The sequence below is a fragment of the Perissodus microlepis genome, chromosome 7, assembly GCF_051167445.1.
Source record: "Perissodus microlepis isolate ML-2025 ecotype Zambia chromosome 7, ASM5116744v1, whole genome shotgun sequence".
NCBI classification, from domain to species: Eukaryota; Metazoa; Chordata; class Actinopteri; order Cichliformes; family Cichlidae; genus Perissodus; species Perissodus microlepis.
In genome coordinates, this window is record NC_140467.1 from 41,060,296 (window position 1) to 41,077,741 (window position 17,446).

The window sequence follows — 17,446 nt, forward strand, 5'->3', positions numbered from 1 at the left end:
ATTCAAATTTTGCACATTTTTCCACCATTTGTAAATGCAGCTTTTCAGACTGGTGAACCTCTGCCCATCTTTAATTCTTTAAATCTCTGCCTCTAAGATGTTCTTGTCATACCCAATCATGTTACTAACCTGTTGACAATTAACCTAATTAGACAGAAACTATTCTGCCAGCTTTTTCGTCTTAGTACCGCTTACTTTCCAGCTTTTTGTTGCCCCATGTAAACTTTTGAGATGTGTTACTGCCACCACCTTTTTTTTTTTTTTTTTTTTTTTTAAATGCTACACTATCCCAGTTTAAATATTTTATTGTTTTGTTGTGAATAAACTATGGGTTTTATGAGATTTGCAAATCAGTGTGTACTGTTTTTATTGTATTGCATACACTGTCCCATATTTTTCATATTATCAAAGACTTTTTACTGACTTTAAGACTTATCTCCTATCTACTAACTTATCAAATAATATCAATAATAATGTGAACAAATGGTATGCTCCATTTGTTAACACTCATATCAGCATGTTTACTTTGCAGTCAAAGTCGCCGTGATGCCCAAAATGTGAGTAATGTTTCTCACAGGGAGGAATGTTTCTCAGCTCTGCTGTGGCCCACACAAAACATTTGTTATCATATGTGTACAAGAGCACACACTCACAGTATCCAGTCTAGACACACTCACCAAAGAACGCATACACAAACCAAATGGCCCTTTATACCACTGATAGGCTGCTCACACAGAAAGAAGTCAGCTATTGGAAAGCTTCTAGCCTGATCTCATTCAAAGACCATCTTGCTACAGAGCAGTTTGATAGTACAAGATACAGCACAGCAAGCTTTAATTGCAGGATACAGCTATGAAATGAGCAAGATTTGGCATAGCTGAAACACTTCTATAATGACCTACTTTATTAACAGGAAATGTATTTAAGGAAACCTTTACTGGGGAATATTGGAAGAGGTTCCTTAAATCTAATAGCAGAATCAGGGAGAGAACTGAATCCATGACCCCAAACATAACAGCAAACAAGTTCATGTGTCAGCTATTCCTACAAACACCTGTGCATATTAGGATGCAGTACAGTATTAGATCTTGACCTGATAGCCCACTGACCAACACGTGACAAGGAGGTGAACTCTCTGACTCTAGAAATACCTGTGGTGGTAGACTGGACGCTATTTTAGGAGCGCAATAAGCAGGCAAAGCAACACAGAGTGTAAGTAACCTCTGTGGCAAACACCCAAATGCAACCACTGCAATACATTTTGCACAACTGGTGGAAAAATGCTGGGCTATAAAAATCCTGTCACTCCTGTCACCGAAAGAGCAAAGATGACCACTGAGCTCTGCAGCCTAATAAGCCACAAGGTAATTAACAGATTATTGAGTATGAAAAAATATTAAAATGTGTTTGTGTTTTCAAATGTAATGTGTAAGATGGCTGAGAACAGAGGAGTATTCCTGCTATTTTTTAAAAGCTAACTCTGGAAAAGCAATTCTTATCCAGCTGTAACTCAATACCACCCCCACGCACACATGACATCCATGTGGTAGCACGAGAAGGTTCTCTGACAGACTGGAAATAACAGATTGGTTAGAAAAACATTCAGCTGGACATTGAGAAGACACAGGAAAAAAAAGGGGGGGTAAGATTTGAGGTGTGCAAGTTGAAGATGGGCTCTATCAGGCACATGTAATACATCCAAGAACCATTACAGATTTGATTTTAAATAAATTACAGAGAAACACTCCCTTAACACACATGGTGTTAAAATATAGCAATGTAACAAACAAAACCAAATAAGACTGGAAAACACATGCACACATGCTGTACATGTGACAAAACATTTAATAAAGGGCTTTTAAATGTTTTATTAATCTCACCACACCACATAAAATTATTAGTTCTTTCATTTAACCAGGAAGCCCCACTGAGATCCAACTTCTTTTAAAAGGGAGAACTGTTTACGGTGGGAGCCATATAAACTCAAAACATGCACAAAAACAAAAATGCACATTATATGTTAATGGGAAAAATACATGCAAATATAACTTCTGTTTGTTTACAAGAATACACAGGAACCTTTAAATTAACAGGTTTTTACAGCTTTCGGGTTTTATTTCCACCAGAGGACTAAGATTTACAATGTATAGCACATATGGGCAACCCCAACTAAACCCAAAATTTTGGGAGGAAAAAGCAAAACAAGGCTATTTTCACACATTAACTGCCATATATGTCACATGTTGGAAATTATCTGAGACATGATATTAATTAATTATTAGTTAATTAACTAACATTGCTTTTTACTTTTTACTTTTACATTATTGTAAGTCTGGTGATTTCATACATGCAGAATGTACTTCAATCACTCATACAACATAGTTGTGCTTGGGATTGGAATAGAAATGACAAAAATGAGGTTAGAAAATAGAAATTAATACCAACTCTGTGCTTGTTTCCCCAAAACTTTGACTAATATAAACAAACAAAATATAAGTAGTTTATTTACACAATTCAAGACATTTAATTAAACAGGGACAGTACTTGTTTAGTGTGGCCAGCGCTTTCCTTATCTTGTTTTGTGGAAACCAGGAAGGGCAGAACCTACTGTGGTAATTGAGTGCCTTTGTAATCCAGAAATAGTAGCAAAACAAACCCACCCCCTTGGATGACAGACTGAATATCAAAGCAGTCAGAGACACTTATTACTTAATTATAAATACTTGCAAAAACCCACCCTATGTGCTCTCTGGGCACTTTTTCAAATTCTTCATTTCACATTTAGTGGCGAGTTGAACAAATTCCGGTATGAATGCAAATTTTGGTGAGTGTTAAAGTTACATTTGGTTGACATACACTGAACATGTGACATGAATCAAATGCAAATGGAAAACGTAACAATGCATTTGCAGGGTTATGATGAAATGAACGTAATGTATAGGAAACTCAAAAGAGTTGGTATTTATAATAAACATAAAAACATATAGATGTACATAATTGCTATATGCATGGCGATGTTTGTGCAAAGTTTCATTCAGATTGGCCCACCCATTAAGGAGGAGATAGACTAGGCTATTTAATACAAGCTGAAATTAAACTAATGCCTTTTCCTTGAAATGTGATCACACCCAAGGAGGAATAAAGCTCCCCTTAAAGATGGTCAGTCATACAAGCCCAAGGATCGGTGAGCTGAAGTGATGTATTTTTTTCAGTCAAGAGTTTTACTCCGCTATAATAAACACCACTAGTACAAGCGTAGCAGCACCCTGTATATTTGCTTCAGTGGACATTTTTTCATGCTTTTGTTGGTTGTCAGTTACTTTGTTTCAAAGAACTTCAGAATATTTAGGTCAAAAGAACAGAGTAGAATGGCCCACTATCCCCATCTTTTAATTACTGCCTACTTCACAACATCTTTCACTTTAAGTACACTTCATCTAAAAGCCTACAATGTCTACAGTGTAGGGCGACACTTTAAATCATTTTTACCACTTCGCACTATTTTCAAGCAAGTCTTCCTTCCTGTGCAATAAAGTACTATGCTGGTTCTTAAATACCTACACAACAGGTGATGATATAGTTGGGATACAGTGGGATAGTGAATGCTGTGGTCCCATTAACAAGAACTGCATGTTGGGATAAAAATTGCCACTAGCACTGATGTCTACTATAACATGATCGCTCCTAATGGCCTATGTAACTTTGCAAAGCCGAAGAAAGAATGAAGGGCAGTCGCATCAGAGCAGCATGACAGCGATAGCGTTAGACTACATTGTATTGGACAGATTTAAGTGGAGCGGAATGCACTGCTCCACTTTCAGCCACATACACAACCGGTGTCATCAACGGGAGGCTGATGAAATAATCATGTAGTGGCAGAGGTGGTGCAATATCAGCAAAGATGTAAGCTCCAACAAAAAGGTTGAACAAGAAGTGTATTTTCAAGTTTTTCTACAACAAAAAAAATGTATACAAATGTAAGACAGGCTTGGGGCATCGGGGGATTCCCCAAGAGCATCTTCCTCGGAGGGCTCAACCCGGGGTTGCAGTCATGGCCTATTAAGGGCTCTGTTGGCTCTTAGTGACGGTTTCCTCGTGGCTGCGTGCAGCGGGGCCAGGGGAGGGTCTGTGCTGACGGTTACTGACCTGGTAGCCTGGCTGCCCCTGGGTGGGTCCGGGACGGGCGTGGGGTTCTGTGGGTGCTCCGTCTCTGGGCTGGGGCCCTGGCTGGGCCTTGGGGGCTTGGGTCCTGGTTGGTGTGTCGCCGGGATTGTGGGCGGGTGGGTGTATGGAGGCCCGGCCCTGGCGCAGGGTTCCGCCAGTGCATCGAGCCACCTGGAGGGCTCTTCAACTGGTGGGGGAGGCTGTTACATTATGCAGGAGGTCTCCTCTCTTCAGGAACTCACTCTGCAGGAGGGGGAGATATAGGAGAGGTGGAGGAAGATCTCAGCCTGGGTTTCTATTGTCTTGTGTAGTCTGGAAGATGAGTGGATGACGGGGTGGGTGCAGTTTTCTCTGTGGTGGGGCCGGGCGGCGCTGCTGAACTGGGCCCCGGTCAGAATGGGCCTGGGCCCCCTTTCCCTGGCGGGTTGCGGAGTATGGGGGTGCCTACTGGGGTCAGCGGGGGAGCTGGCCCCAGGGAGGGGTCACTTGCCCCTCCCTGCCTTCCCTCCCCATCTCTAGCTGCCTCCCTCTTCCTGCTCCACCACAATCACCCACACATGCAGGGCCTTGGGGTAAAGGTGTGTCACCAGGGTGCAGGGGAGGCATCCCCCCCTCTGTCCCCTTCTGGCTGCCTGTGCCTCAATTTTATCCCACAACTTAGACATTCACATTACTCACACTCTCATAACACATACATATAGGATCTTGGGGGTGGGCACGCTACACCGAATCCAAAAGACCATCAGGGTGTACAACCTCACCCCTGGCGTCGTCGCCCTCCTCTCAATTTTAAATACACGTAGACATTGAGGGCTATCAGGAGGGGCTGTGCGCTTACCTGCTGCTCTCTGGCAGGTAGCTCCATGCCCTCCTGGGTTTTAAATGCACCTTAGAACACACATGCATCAACACTACATATGAGCAGGCAGAGGGAGGTTTGGAGTCTTCACACACCCCCGTTCTCTGTTGCCTGTTGGAGCGGGGGGTCTGGGAGGAGGAGTTGGCCGTCCGATTGGGGTCTAGAATGTGGGGCCTCCCTGCTGCTGCCGAGTCAGGGCAGGCTGCTCCTCTCCACCCCAGGGAAAAGGGTAACACTACCTGGGTCTGGGTGCAGTTTCCCCCTCCAGGGGCAAGGGTACCTAGATCTGGGGCTTAGAGTACGCTTGGGGAGTGTGATTGTGTGTACAGTGTCTCTTTATGTCTGTCTCCACGTTGGGTGAGTGTTGAGTAATTGCATATGAGAGCATGAGGGTGGGAATGGATGTTTGTATCTGTGTGTGCCTGTTTGTCTGTGTCCATATGTCAGGTCGGGTATCAGACGCCACCTCTCTAGGGACATCTCAGGCCCTCCAAGGTATGGAGGCCTATCTCCCCCCACCACTTCCCCTGCCAGTGGCAGACGCCCTCAGACATCGGTGCATTGGTGGTTCTTTGTGTCCGGGGATGGGCGTCCAGGTACACACCGGCTCATTCCTGGTGGCTGCTTGTCGGGGCCTGGAGCCTGGGGCTCGCTCGGGCCACTTCGGGGGTGGGGTGCCCTCAGCCTCTCGGCCTGGGGCTCGGTCACTCTGGCACAGCTGGCTGCCGGCGGAGCTCATGGGCACGTCACTGCAACCCCCCCTGGCTTCTGCTCCGCGGCTGCTGAGTGACACCTCATCTGGGGCTCTCCTCAGCTCTTTCTGGGATAGTGGCGCAGCTGCCCCTCTGTTGGTCCTCCTTAGTCTCTTGTTCTGAGGGCCTCTGGATGCCTGGAGTTTTGATCTCCTCCATACCTGCTTCATGCCCTGGAGGACGGGGCCGTGGCTCCCCACAATAATGTTTAATATTTAGTATTTATTCCCATAGATCATCGTGATGTTGTTTATTATATTGCTCTTTTTTTTTTTCTTCTGCTTATTTTCTTTTTTCTTTCTCAACAGGTGATCCAGGTGATTGATATATGTATTTTTTGTCTGCTTATTTAGTTGGTTTTTGTTTTTTGCCCTTTATCCCCGTCCCTCTTCCCCGCTGTTTTTCTTTCCCTCTTTCTTTCTCCCCTTTCTTTTCCCCAGTCAAGTCTGTCCCGTATTTAGCAAGTGAAAATAAAATAAAATAAACAATAAAAGGTGAATCAAATAGACCATTACGGCAAGGCTGGGACGGTCCATTTGGTCAAGTAAGTCCGTTGGGCATCTTTCTTCGCCTTTAGACAATAATTCTGATGGCAAAAGAGCCAAACGGGACAGGCAAAAAGAAAAAAAAAAAAAAAAAAGGAAAAGAAAAAGAAAGACAGGAAAATGTATAAGCTAGCACACCACCAAGGAAAGATGAATTATTATTTGTAATGCAGAATTTCACTTCATTGAGACTTATTAGTGAGTTTATTAAGGATTATTAAAGGATTATTATTAAAAACATGTCTAATATTTAGAAGTATAATAGTATGTCAGGTATATTAGTATTTAAATATGTAGCTCCTGAAGGAAAGCATTTTTTTTTCTGAAAAGGAAAGTCAATTTGAAGACAATGACGGGGTTAGATTTTGAGAATCAAGTCTTTAAAATGCACAGAAATGTTCTGGTTAGGTGATGCGCTGGGCACCTTGCCTCTACTCTCCTTCTGTATGGCCTTATATAATCGCTATTACATTAACTGTGAGTCTGATCTCTCCCTTTCTGTTCCCACCAGCCAGCCAAACGTCTTTCATGTGGGTTGTTTGTTGTCTCTATGCTAATCTTTTTCCTCTATGCTCACCCTGCCCCAACCAGTCATGGCAGATGGCCAACCCGTCTCACAGCCTGGCTTAGGCCTATAATGCCTGAGGTCTTCCTGTTAAAATGGAGTTCTTCCTCACCACCACACCCAAGTGTTTGCTCACAGGGGATTGCTGGATCACAGGGGCTCTTTCTCTAATATTGTAGGACCTTGACCCTACACTATATGAATGTTTTTATCTGCACCAAAAGGCAGACCAGTCCAAGTTTTTCTCATTAACCTTGAAGTGCTCATTAGAGCTGAAACAATTAGTTAACAGATTAGTCAACAAATATGATTTTACAGTGTTTTAACATAAACAATTATTAATCTGATCAAAGTAAAACTTGGCAGATTAATTATCACTGAAAAACAATAGATTAGCAGAAGTTTTGTTCCTTGTTATGTGTAAGCTGGACACAATGAAGCAAAAAGCAAAACAGATTTGAAAAACACTGACATAAGTGAGTGCACAACACATGAACCCTGAATAACTCTGAATAATATACACGTGCTTTGCCTAAGCAACATGTCACAGGTCACTTATTCTGAGATTATTAACTAGTAAGACCCCACCATACTGCTTCTACTATGGGTTGTTACTTCCTCTCTCTCTTGGTTTCAGTCAGTTTCCCCTGCCTTTGGCTGTTTGCCGGTGTTAGTTTTAAGATCCCCCCTTCTTTCTATTTCTAAGTCTGCATCAAGTGTTTACACTGCACTCAGAGTGTGTGTTCCCTCTCTGTCTTTGCCCTGACGCTCATTAAGACACACAAAGACTGTGCTGATAACACTAAGCGATTCCTGTTTGTCCAAGCCTGAAGCAGGCAGAAAGGGCAAGAACAAGAGAGCAAGAAGCCAGCATTTAACAGTAGTAAAGACCCAAGAAAAAGGAACTACTGTGTTAGAAAAGATACTGAGAGACAGAAATATTAAAGTGGCATAACTCTGACTTCTGTTGACTTGTACTCTTTTCAAAGACTCACTCTTTTTCTACATGTGTTTCATGGGTATACATTTCTCTGTCAAGCTCTGAAACTCCTCTGCCCTTCTAAAGTAAATAGCAAACAGATGCCTATCGGTTGTGTGTGTGTTTGTCTGCCTGTTTGTTAACCTAAAGATCTGTGCATAAACAATTTGTGTTTTCCCTTCTTAGTTCTCAGAAGGAAAAATAAACTAATATCAGGAAGTAGTAATTCCTACATCAGATTCTGTATGTTTGTAGAGTTGCACTGCTAAGAGCAGATGTAGTTTAACACATAAACATTTACTTTCGGAAACCCAATAGTATTACCCTCAAATGACATTCATGTTGATCTAGGAATGAAAAGGTGTTTGTTCTACTTTCACTTTTCATGTAGTTCTGTTTACTTTCAGTATGCTCTAAATCACTCAACAACAACAAAAAAGAGAACAGGACATCAACTTCTCTGAGCCAGCTGGTTAAGATTGACCCAAGAATCAGAAACACCAGAAGGCATCTGAGACGCTATTGTTCAACAGATCTATGCAAAACCTTTCCCAGGAATTCTAATGTATATCCATGGTAAATTTCATTGAAATACAACAATTGCTTTGCCAGATGTCCTGTCAAGGATTAGGGAGTCATACAAGGAAAATTCATAAAAAGCAAAATCTGTGTCTGTATAAGTAGGTAACAGACAAGGTAAAAAACTAGACATTAGAATTTAAAAAAAAAAAAAAAAAAAAGAAACACTGTGCCAGACAGGTAAACTTATTTAGTCACACACACACTACACTACTCGATTTGAAACTTGCACCAGTTAACTCACCTACATTTATCTTCATTATGTTTACTGGAGATAGAATCTTTTTAGCTTTACTCACATTAAAAGTAAGTCAGACACAGATACAACAAGGTTTAACTCCAGTGGGGAAAAACACATCTATACAAGAAAGGGTATTTTCAGCTTGAGAACAGTTGAGATTCAGAAGAAGGCAGGACGTAAGAAAGAACAGTGTACAAAATAAAAGGAAAAGAAGCAGAAGAAAATACAGAGATTGGTGCATCAACAATATCTCTGCCCTTTGATCAAGCTGTGGACGTTAACTTCAAACCCCTTATCTGTAACAAAACAGATCCTCAAATGTCCTCAGACAATACATCCTTTCTCTAAGGCCACAGCTGAAACTGCTTACTGCCCTCTGTAGTACAAACACACACAAGCACACACAAGCACAAGTCCACACATACACATACACATCACAATGGTTTAATAGACTCTGAAAGCAAGAATAGAAAGGGTTAGCATAGAACTGTCAAACAAAGACCAGATGCTTGCTTTTGTAAGGAAAGATGCTGCCACATATTTCACAACACTGTCGAATGTGGGCCGCACGTTTAGATAATCAGACAAATTTACATCATGAGAGTATTTTCTAGTTTAACGCTCTTGTTTATAAATCTCCAGCAACATTTAGCACATTTATCTTTTCTTTACAAAAGATATTCCGCTCTAAAACTAGAGCATGCTGTAGTGCCCAACATAACATGTTTTGTGCACTGGACCACCAGGAGAGAGATCAGCACAAAAAAGCTCATGTAATTACTTTTTATGCTTCTATCTTAATCCATAGAAGCATAATTTATTAGACTTATATTTTCTATTACCAATCCTAATATGCAAATTAATTAGTAACCTAAACTTTAAAATGTTTTATAGACTCAGCTCTGCTGCAGGGATCAGATCAGCAAATCAGCAGTGGGCAGGAGCAAGTGAAAAGATGTCTTTCATTCACATTTAAATGGTTCGATGAAAAACTTTTATTCAATTATATTCCATTTTTATTAATATAGTGCCAATTTACACCAACAGTTGCCTTGAGGTGCTTTATATTACCAAGTAGAGAACATATAATATTAGAGAGAAAACCCAAACAATCAGACGATCCCCTGCGAGCAAGCACTTGGCGATGGTGGGAAGGAGAAAACTTCCTTTTAATAGGAAGAAACCTCTAGCAGAACCACGCTTAGGGTGGGGCAGCTGCCTGCCTGGTCCAGCTCGGGGTGGTGGGGTTGGAGGTTGGCTAGGTGGGAGTATATAGAGATGAGGACAAAACACAAACTGGTAGACACTAGAGCAGGGCGATATGACCAAAAATATTTATCACGATATACACTTGAAAATTTGCGATAATGATATAACTGACGATATAAGACACACTAGACAAAATACTTTACAACTCCACAACTTTATTAGTGCAAAAAACCCCATCAATGTATTTTCACTTAAACAAGCAGCTGTTTTTTATGTGCATTAAAGTTATATAAAAATTTAACAGTACAAATGCAAATTCCTTGCTGACTGTTTAACCAAAAGGCATTTCCAGTGGAAATTGGCCGACATATCCTCAGCATAACCATGTATAATATCCACAAAACTTAAGAAGTTATACACACACAATATGGTAATATTATGTTGAAGCACAGTATGTATCACTCAGCGAGGCTCCTGCCTACGATAGCCGTAATGCTCCGACAATCCATCAAGCGGTGCGGGTTCGTAGCTTAGCAAAGTCGTACTAAAACATTTGACAGATTTTTGAGCGCCGTGTACGACATAAAATCATTTCGAGGTCAGTAAACAACTAGAATTCATACATAAGGCTCACAGGATTATAAGGGGCACTGTCGATTTTCAGAAAAATCAAAGGTTTGATTTTAAGTGTGCCGTATTTTCCAAAAAAACATGGTAATAACGACGGCCCGCTAGCATGCTCTACCAAAAATAGTACTTTGTTGTGTATCTGACGGACGAAAGCTAAACCAGTTCCACACCACTGAAGTTGCAGCATTTTTACAAACCAATTCTGGTTCATCCGTTTCATTCAACGATCCGCTTTCGCCCTTCTCATTCTGCGCCATGCTTTTTCCGCCATGTGCGTATGAAAATAAAAGGCACTGCGCATGCGCGTTTTACCCATAGTCTATCGCGAGATTTTATTTTCTTATCGTTGCCCAACATTATACCGGTATTACTGTGAACGGTATGATATGGCCCAGCCCTAGTAGACACATTTTTGTTGAAAAATAAATAAATAAATACTTGTAAGTGAGCACTCAGCCAGCTCGCTTCACAGGTGACTGTGAAAAACTGCCTGACATACTTTACTACTGACCTTTAACTAACATTAGTTAGCTGTGTAGTTACAAAGACTACAAGATTCACTATAGTATATCTATAATACTGTCCAATTCCTGGTGGACAGTTTTTGGAGAATTAGAATACAAACTAAAGAAACGAACAGAAAACACGAGGTCTTCTTTCTTGTCCAAACCTGGACCTCACACTACAACTCAACCACTAATAGTTGCATCACAGATTTGGGTGTATTACACTAGTGGTGGTGACTAAAGTGGTCAGAAGCCAACAAAAACAATGACCTAGAGATTTTCTTTAATATGTTGAACCTACCCATGCTTATTTAATGGATTACTTACATCAATTTATCAGACTCACCAGCTCCCTCTGACGCAACAAAAAGATTACACAACTTCCTTCCCCCAAACGTATACAATATTCACCATGACCTGTAAATAGACTCCATTGTATAAAAATAGTGAACTTAGTTAAATGGTGCTCTCATTAACACCTGATGTCGGCCAATGAAGATGATTTATTTATTAATTTGTGCCAACTTACCCAAAAACCAACACTGCCATGCAGAATTATTTGTCTTGGATTCAGTGACCAAACATACATTTCAAATGCATTACATCTGCATGACTATGTTGGCCTGCCTCACTGTTATATACAAATGCAATTTGATTGAATTAATTTCCAGCATTTTTGTTTCAGTCATAGAAGTCATTAAATTTCCACAGTAAGTAGTGAATGCTCTGTTCTTTGCATTGTGTTTTACTGCATAACTTTTTGTTAATCAAAGGGAAGTAGATAAAGTAGCTGACTTGTGTTAAAACAAGACATGACAATGGTTGACATGTTTGCTTTTCTTTCCATCTTTCCCAGTTTTTTTTAAATCACTAGCCAACACTGCAGTACACATAAAGACAGGAAAAAAAAACTAAACAAAAAACAAAACTGTGAGCACATCCATAAATTCCCTCCATTCTTTTCACTTCTTCACTAAGCACTGTCTTATTAAAACACACACACACAAATTAACAACACAAATTAGTCAACCTTCCTAATTGCCTCTGCTTTTATAGCTTTAATTGTGCTCCTGTCATAAACAACTTGTGCAGTTACAGGAACAATAAGACCAACTGTTGAGCAAAGCCCACTGTAACTATGTTCTCATTCACATCTGCTGTGAATACAAGGATCAGCTAATTGTGTACAAGCTAAAGCTTTAATGAACCAACTGTATTACAGACTGCAACCTCCTTAGACTATAAAGAGGCAGTAGATCACTTGAAACCCATTAACAATTTTTTTTTCAATAAAATACACTACTTCGAATCAATTTTAAAGCCAAAGGACTGCATAGGATGTCCAGCATGGGGGCTTTGTGTGTGCAAGGGGACCTCCAGTTAAAAAATAGTTCTCGTACAACACTTCCTCCTGACACAAATAGCTTTTCCTGCCCTATAAATAAACACTGCTAGACTTGGAAAGCGACCAGCCTCATTACACTAGAGGGTTGCTCATAAAGTTGAGGGAGTATAAAAAAAATACACAGTTCCACTTCAGTCAAGATAGGAGCCAGTTTAAACACACTCAACTGTAGACTCTCATGTGTATCAAGTTTTGGGGGTTTTTTTGTTTGTTTTTTTTTTTAAAAAAAAGACATTGTGTTGAGCTAAAAGCTAGAACTCTTTACGCCAATCTTATACATAAACCTGTCTGTTGCTTCACTTAATTTTAAACCATTACACAGAACAAGAAACACGTCTCGCAAACTGTTCTCAGAAGTACAATGCCAAAAGTCTCTTAAAAAGGAAAGTCTCAGTTTTTTCAGATGAACTGTGTCTAACCCTCCCTCCATCCATCTCCTAGCATGAACATTGTTCCAGTTGTTCAGAGAAGGCCAAAGTAAACAACCCGTCTGAACTGAACTGGGGGCAGGGAGCCTAAGTACCCTTCTCAGAGAAATAGGCTTTTTCTTACACAGTTTCATCCTTTCCTCATCATTTACAATCACCATTTCTTTGCTCTTGTAATATCATCTTTTTGTCACATTTTGCTCATGATGACTTCATCGCAGTCTTCATTCCCTACTCCCCATTAACTGAACTCCTTTCACTCACCTTATCGGTTTCTGTCTGTTTTAAAGGTTCTGCCATTTTTATCAGTGATTTGTTGGGTCTTACTTACTTCATTACTTCATCTACATGTAGTGCAGTCATGCTATGCTGGATGTAACACATGCTTTTTCCTAAACCCAGTCTGATAAATGTCCTTTCTCTCAGACATGATTACATCAATACTCACACAAGGCAGCCAACAGGCTAACCTTACATCACCACTGATGTCTTCACACCCACATGAGACAACAAACTAGCCCATGCACAAACATACACCCACACATAAATGAGCATGCAAACACATGCAGACACCAGGATCGTCATACCCGGCTCTTCTTTACACGCTCTGCGTTTCATGTATTTGCTGACGAGCAGGTTTTCTAGCAGTGTGTCTGCAGTTCATGTGCACAGGCGATAAGAAATAAAGGGATCCCATGGGAAAGTCCTGTTTTAATTGGATCCATGTTTAAGCAGACCCTAAGCTATTTTCTTCTGCCTTTCCTTGGATTAATTGAAACTAGTTCAAGGCTGTATTCTTTAATATTCTTGTGGAGTAAATCTGGAATGATGAGAGCATTGCAAGTGCAGTCAGCAGTTAACTAACTCCAGCCTATAAAGAACCAATACTGGTATACTAAACATGCATCTCAAAGGCTCACTATCCAGCTAGATGACCAATTTTCAATCAATTAAATGGTTAAGTGATGAAAGCTTTTAGCTCCATTTCATTGTTCATGCTGGTGAGCCGTACCAGGTTTCTAAAGCTCCTGTGACTATATGGCAAGTGTTTTGAACCTATAATCACCATTACATGTGCGTTTTGACATTTTGGAATATTCTCTCAACTGATTCTAAGATACAATATTTTCAGATTGTATGCAGCAAGTGTCATAATTATCCGTTAGAGTTGTGTACTCCCTAATCTCCTGCTGACAATTGACACACACACAGACAGATGCAAACCCTTCCTCCTAGTCTCCCAGATTAATGCCCGCCTGTCCCTAAGGGTTTACTGTCACTCTCAGTACTAATACCCTTTTCACTACACCCAGCCAGAACAAACCATTAAATGCCAAACCAACTTAGACTGGGCCTAATCAAACACTGCCAAGTGCAGTCTATGGCTTACTTATAAGGAAAACTTCTTTAATTGAAGAACAAATATATTACAGTGATTCTTACACTTTACAGGGGGGAAAAATAGAATGTAATGTTTTTCTAAGATTTTCCTTGATGTTCTGCATTTATAACCCAGTAAATTCTTTTGGTTCAATGTTTAACCACCCAGTGCAAAAGGCATTCTTTTATAAATGTTTTCAGATGATCAGCATGTGATTATGATTGCATTGTTGCACCAGTTAACACAGTGGACACATTTCATCACTCCTGATAAGGACTGATGAAATGGACATTCATTCCTCCCGTTTTTGCACAACCACATACAGACGCTACATATTCTGAATATGGCAAAAATACAGCAAAAGCTACGTGTACAGTTTAGATTCTAACAGCTCTGTTAAATTTATGCTATGGAACAGCTGTGCCAAGTGAGAGGAGACCGCATAATCCACACATGAATTAGACACAGAGAGGCTGGATGATAAGGCATGGGTATGTGTGTGTCTGATAGTGGTCTTTGCGCATGAATGTGAATATATGCATGTGTTTGAATGTGTGTGAGTGTGTAAGCCTTGAGTAATCCTGCTTAGTCCAGCAGCTGGGGGAGCAGGTTTAAGCAGTCTGGCAGTTTGAAGGGCTGGAAGAGGATATAACACCAGGACCACTGTCAACAATAATTGAATACACAGACAATAACATGCAGTCAATCAGTGTGTGTGTAAGTATGTGTCTGCATCTCAGTCCACAACTGTCCAGCTTGTGAAAATGTGCTTGGGGGAGGGTAGTAAGACGCTGAGAGTCAGATAACAGCTAAAGCAAGGTAACTCATTTATAGAAGCTTTGCTCAAACCGCAGGGACCAAGCTGTTAATGCGGCCTCAAAAGGTCGAAGCACACGAGAGTCAGTGAAGATTTCTCAAACTAATGACACAATCAAGAAAAAGTATGCTACAAAAATGTTACATGACACTGTAAAAAAAAATTACGCTGTTTTGGTGAAAAGTTAAATAATTAAAAGAATGATGCCTTTGAGGAAGAAACAATACTGACAGTATGCTACTGTAACTTTTAATGCCATATAATACAATAGTTTCTTTCTTTTCCAAGCTTTAAAACTGATGGAAACACTGTTCTTAGAAACCATCAAAAAAAAAAGAGTGTTAAGGTTTAGCTAGTAATAGGCAACCAGACTGGCCAGCAGCTGTCTTCAGGATGTTTGTTAAAACGGCAGCATTATCATAACTCTGCAGTGCAGGAAATAGGCCAACTAGAACAAAGACGATTTCTTGGACAGTACACCAGCAAACAAACTAACTGTGCTAAAACGGTTGTTTTAGATTACAGATTACAATAGACAGAGTGTAAAATGAAAGTGAAAAGCTATCAAATCTAGCTGCCTGTAATTTACAGTTTAACAGGGAAATTGTGTAGATTACCTGGTGCACAATAGACGTGATAGGCACTTTTTATACAACAACCCAATGCTGCGTTCAATTATATTTCTGTTGTGCATATGCCATGTACATCGAGTATTTTTATTAGAGATGGACCGATCCGATATTACGTATCGGTATCGGTCCGATACTGACCTAAATTACTGGATCGGATATCGGAGAAAAATAAAAAATGTAATCCGATCCATTAAATATCACGAAAGCACCTCACAAAACTTGCAACACGCCGTAACTCGCCTCAGAACGTTAGCACGTCGGAGCAGTATGCATCACGTGATAGAGCGGCTGTGGCATGCAGGACCTGTTGGTGGTCTGGATAGCATTTGGAGCTTCGCTAGCACCCTGGCATTTCATCTCCGACAAAGTTATCCCGAGAGAAGTAAAGCAAGTGTGTAAGTCCATCTCTGAATGTTTGTAAAGCATTCCTGCGTTAAGCTTAACAAACGATATATGGAGCGACTGCCTCTTCTTGCTGCTACTTCAATCATGAAACTGCTTAATGATCAGCTGATCGGCTTTTCTGTCGCGAGTCCGTCTCTCTTGTTTGTTTTTGGCCCACTTTGCACCAGAAAGAGGAAACCAGTGGATAAACAACAGCAGCACGTTTAAGCTTGATAAGCTGTTGTTAGAATTTATTTAATATTACTTTCTACACCAGGATCTTTTTCTACATAGCTGATGCTGGTAACTGTGCAGGAGCGGATCTAGCAAAGTTTAGCCAGGGGGGCCGATAGGGCATTAACAGGGAAAAGGGGAGCACAAAGACATACTTTTCTTTCTTATTCTCATTTAAAATGTCTAGCTTTTAATAAATAATTATCTGACACCCAAAGTTTTAATTTGATGTAAAATGAATAGAAGTCCATTACTGTATATAGTAACTATTAAGTCTAATATATATACCCTAGTAAGCTATAGTACTTTTTCCTTTGGGAAGGTACCATCTGTGCAGTCTGCAATTCTGTTGAAGAAAGATGTTGAATCTATTTAATATTTCTTGAAAAATAATTGATTTCTGTGCATTTTTTTTTTCACACTGCATCAAATTAAGGTTGATTACGTCGATTAAGCATCATGAGGTGGAGCGTGAGGGGTGGTTCCCTATTTTTTATTTATTTATTTTTGTTGTTGCTGGGAGTTAGAACCCTATTAGTTAGGTCGCTTAATATTTACGCTAAGTACTCTTTAAAATACCAGAATAGGGAGGATGGAGTAGGTTTAAGTTTATTAGATTGATCAGTATTGCTGAACTATGAAATATTTTTTTTGCATACAGGTATAACAGAATAGCTTTAGTGTAGTTGTTGTTTTAAACTTGAGTATGAACTTATACAAAATGCAGCAAGATATTTAAAAAAAACAGTTTTGTTGATTAAAAAACACTATATCGGATTCATATCGGTATCGGCAGATATCCAAATTTATGATATTGGTATCAGACATAAAAAAGTGGTATCGTGCCATCTCTAATTTTTATGCAAGTTGTTTTTTTGATATGTGGGGATATGTGGTTATGGTAGATACAATAGATAATAAGTGACATTGTAACACTCAGGAAAGTGACTACAAAAATGTACTTTTCTAATGCTAATGCTAATTTAACAGTAACAGTTTTGATCCAGCACTGCCAATTCCTACTGTGTTTGCAGTAGCTTCCAAGTTTACAGCAGGAATACTGTAATTTTATTTTTACAACAGCAACAAAGCTGAGAGTATTAGACTGTAAAGTCTATATTCTAGAGCAAAGTACT

At 40.1% G+C, this 17,446-nt stretch overlaps 1 protein-coding gene across 2 annotated transcripts in view; it reads right to left on the reverse strand.

Moving 5' to 3' along the window:
* rai14 (retinoic acid induced 14) overlaps nucleotides 1-17,446 on the reverse strand; it is a 52,297-nt gene that overhangs the window by 26,028 nt on the left and 8,823 nt on the right. The gene's annotated exons all lie outside the window — the stretch shown is intronic.